Raw genomic sequence first — 4631 nt, 5'->3', positions numbered from 1 at the left:
GTTTGCCCATGCGTTTCTACTCTCTATATATCTGATTATTACTAGTTGCAGTCGGTTACTTTCTGAGCTCCTTGGCATCTCAGCATGGTTATAAAGTCATCAGGCAGATTTCAATGGTAATGTTTTTCATACCTACTAATTATTAAGGAGCAAATTTTTATGCTTTGAAGAATTATATTTTTTTAATTTTTAAAAAATTTAATAACCACATGATGAGAAGAAGCATTTCATTACAGCTTTAACATATTCAGTAACACACTCCAGAGCAAGGATACATCTCTTTCAAAAGTAAATGTAAATTTTTAGGTTCACAGTTGAATTAATACTGTTGTACAATATACAATACAGGGTCTAAACTCAGTATAGACCCTGTAAGATATAAAAATTAATTAATTTTTACCCTTTAAAGAAGATCTCCATTTCATTTTAAAGTATGCTGTTTCCTAATTTTTAATGCTACTACCACTTAGATGTTTGCACATGTGTCTTTGATCTCTATGTATCTGATGATTACTAGTCACAGTTGGTTAACTTGGATCCATAGTACCTGAGTATGGATATGAAGTCATCAGATAGATTTCTCTGGTAATGTTTATCACTTCTACTATTTAACATGAAGTAAATTTTTATGCTTCCTCCTCAAATATGTCTTTTTAAAAAAATTGTTGATTTTTCTGTGTGTATATCATACAGAACATTCCACACAGTCTTATTCATCTATATACCCACTTCCCAAATGGCACCCTCCCATAGACCTCCCCCTCCCACATACTGAAGCCCATATATTCTGTTATCTCTGTTACTGTCCTGTGTGTTGTTGACACCCCCAGCCATTCTCCAGTGCTTGTCCATCTGCTGAATCTAGTCAGTCTATCTAGAGATCCTTGTTTTAGGAAGATCAGCTGTTCCTAATCTACTAGCTATCAGTTGTCAATATTCCTTTAGATAAGATCAGGGTCTGCTGTTCATTTTCCCAATTCTATGCTGGGTTACCATCTGGGAGTCTCTTGTGCCACATTGGCCAATAACTCATATGAAGATATCTCCTGTCTGGCATTGTTTCTTGTTATGTACCCTTTGCTATTCATATGGACTCTTAAAAATTATATTGCCCCCATTAATCTTTGGTTATACTTTCCTTTTGGGTGTTTAAGACCATACAGTTGCCCCAGATAAGACAATTTCTTTTTACTCTTAAGTTTGTTTGAGGATCTGCTCTTCAGAGGTAACATGGTCATGGGAGGAGCCCCTGGCTCCTTTCTTTTACCAGTTTTGTCCATGTGAAGATAAGTCAAAGGTCCTGCTTGACCATGGCTGGCTTCACTTGGAAGCACAGAGGCAATGCTTCCTCTGTGTTGACCCTCCTCTTTGTACACTGGACACTGGTTCAAGTCCACTTGGTGGGGTCTCCATGGCCTCCTTGCTCAAGAGGACAGGTGACTCACCACAGTTACAGGACATTTTGAGAGATGCTCATAGTCTTCTAAGCTTAGTTGATCTGGGAGGGCAAGGATCAAAAACTGTCCTTTATGTCCCCCTGACCAAATTAATATAGGCCTCAAAGTATGTCTGTTAAACATCCAAGAAGGTTAGTTCCACCAGTCTGGTATTTTTCATTACCATATGCATGTAGATAGAGCTTGGACAAAGACAAAATACTCTCATATGAACCTTGTCTAGGCATATATTACATTCTTTGATCTGGTTGTATGTACCATTTGTCAGTAGGTTGTTGGCCTAATATGGTTCCCTCTGGTTTTCTAAAACTAGCTAGGCACTGTCTATCTCTCATATTGTCTAACACTTCCACCGTGGTTTCCCCATTTAAGGTGCCCCCATTTTTTCTATTTCTCCCTTAATAATACCCTTCTCCTATGTTCTCACCTTTCTTGAGCTCCTTCTATACTTTTATCCCCTAAGTTCCTTGCATACCCTTCCCTCCCAACTCCCTTTAAAATAACCCCGTTATCATCCATATTTCCCTTGTTTACACCTGTTTTCTACTGTTCTTTTCTTTCAGATTCTTTCTTTTCATTTACTTTCCTGGTTCCTCTTCATTATTCTGGTTCCTACAGTTATGTGTGGGTACATATTCACTTTTAAGGATTTGGTGCTAAGATCCACATATGAGGGAGAACATATGTCGATTTTTTTTCTGAGTCTGTGTTACTTCACTTAGTATAACAGTTTCTAGTTTCATCCATTTACTTTCAAATTTCATGATATCGTCTTTCTTTTCTGCTGAGTAAAACTCCATTGTATAAATAAACCACATTTTCATTATCTACTTGTCAGTTGAGGGGCACTTAGGTTGCTTCCATCTCTTAGCTATTGTGAAAGAGCAGCAACAAACATGGATGTATAAGTGTCTCTGCAGTAGGATGAGTTCTTTGGGTATATGCCGAGGAGTGGTATAACTGGGTCAAATGGTAGATTCATTTGTAGTTTTTTAGGAGTTCTCCACACTGCTTTCCATAGGGGTTGAAGAAGCTTGCAGCCCCACCAGCAGTGGATGAGTGTTCCCCTTTCTGCACATCCTCTCTAACATTTGGTATCATTTGTTCTCTTGATCTTACCCAGTCTGACTGGGGTAAGATGAAATCTTAAAGTGGTTTTAATTTGCATTTCCCTAATTACTAGTGATGTTGAACACCTTTTAAGATGCTTCTTAGTCATCTTTATTTCTTCTTTTGAGAACTTTCTGTTCAGTTCCTTAGCCCATCTTTTAATTGGGTTACTTCCTTTCTCGATACTTTGTTTTTTGAGTTCATTATATATTCTGGATGTTAAAACTGTCAGATGTGTCACTGGTGAAGATTCTCTCCCATTCTTTGTGTTTTCTCTTCACTTCCTTGGTTACTTCTTTTGATGTACAGAAGCTTTTTAGCGTAATGAGGTCCCATTTGTTGATTCTTGACCTTGTTTCCTGGGCCATTGATGTCCTGTATAGAAAATCATTTCCAACACCTATATCTTGTAAGTTTTTCCCAATGATTTTTTTAAAACATTTTCAGAATTTCAGCCTTCACATTGAGATCTTTGATCCATTTGGGGGTGACTTTTGTGCAAAGTGAATGATAAGGGTTTAGTTTCATTCTTCTACAGGTGGAGATCCTGTTTTGCCAGCACCATTTGCTGAACGTGCTGTCTTTCCTCCAGTGAAAGTTCTTGGCCCCTTTGTCAAATATCAGTTGGCTGAAATTGAATGTACTAATATTTGGGTCTTCAATTTTGTTCCATTGATCTATGGGTCTATTTTTGTGCCAATACCATGTTGTTTTTATGACTACAGCGCTGTAATACAGTTTAATATCTGGTATAGCAATCCCCCCAGCTTAGTGCTCAGGGTTGCTTTGGCTATCTGAGGTCTTTTGTGCTTCCATATGAATCTTAGGATTTTTTTTCCAATTCTGTGAAAAATGTCATCGTGATTTTGATTGGCATTGCATTGAACCTATAAATGACTTTTGTTAGGATGGTCATTTTCACAATATTAATTCTTCCAATCTATGAACAGGGGAGGTCCTTCCATCTTCTGATGTCTACCTCAATCTCTTTATTTAATGATTTAAAATTTTTGTTGTAGAGGTCTTTAATGTCTTTGGTCAGGTTTATTCCCAGATATTTTATTTTATTTTGGCAGCTATTGTGAAGGGGAGTGTTTCCATGTGCTCTTTCTCTGATTGCTTGTTATCGGTATACAGAAAGATTACAGATATTTGTAGATTAATTTTGTAACCTGCCACTTTACTGAATGTGTTAATAATTTCTAGGAGTTTTCTGGTGGAATTTTTGGAATCTCTTTGGTATAATATCATGTCATCTGCAAAAAAGGGATAATTTGACCTCTTCTTTTATAATTATTACTTGTTTAAATTCTTTCTTTTGTCTGATTGCTCTTGCAAGAGTTTCAAGCACTACGTTAAAGAGAAGTGTAGATAGTGGACAGCCTTGTCTGGTTCCTGATTCCAATGGGATTGTTTCCATTTTTTTCTCCATTTAGAGTGATGTTTGCTGTGGGTTTTGTTATATATGGCTTTAATTATGTTGAGATTTGTTCCCTCCAGTCCAATTCCCTTTAGGACTTTGAACATAAATGCATGTTGAATTTTGTCAAAGACCTTCTCTGCGTCTATTGAGATGACCATGTGTTTCTTGTCTTTAGTCCATTTATATGATTTATGACGTTTATTGACTTACATATATTGAACCATCCCTGCATCTCTGGAAAAAAGCTGACTTGATCCTGGTGGATGATCTTTTTTTAAAATTATTTATTTAATAACCACATAATTAGAAGAAGCATTTCATTACAACAGCATTGACATAACAATTTGAAGGGCTAAGATGCATCTCTTTCAAAATTGACAAACAGCAAAGCCAGACAGGCAATACCTTCAGTCGAGTTGTTGGCCAGGATAGATAAAGGCTCTTCTAGACAGTAACCAAACATACTACTGGAAAAATGAACAGCAGACCCCAATTCAATTCAAAGGAATACTGACAATGGATTGCCGTAGATGAGGAACAGCTGATCCTCCTGGAACAGCGACCTCTGGCTGACTAGATTTACCAGAAGGGCAGATAGGGGGGAATGGATGGGGGTGCTGACAGCACAGTGGACAGTGGCA

The sequence above is a fragment of the Nannospalax galili genome, unplaced genomic scaffold, assembly GCF_000622305.1.
Source record: "Nannospalax galili isolate Female #2095 unplaced genomic scaffold, S.galili_v1.0 scaffold1446, whole genome shotgun sequence".
Classification (NCBI taxonomy): Eukaryota; Metazoa; Chordata; class Mammalia; order Rodentia; family Spalacidae; genus Nannospalax; species Nannospalax galili.
Note: the sequence above shows the minus strand (reverse complement) of the source record.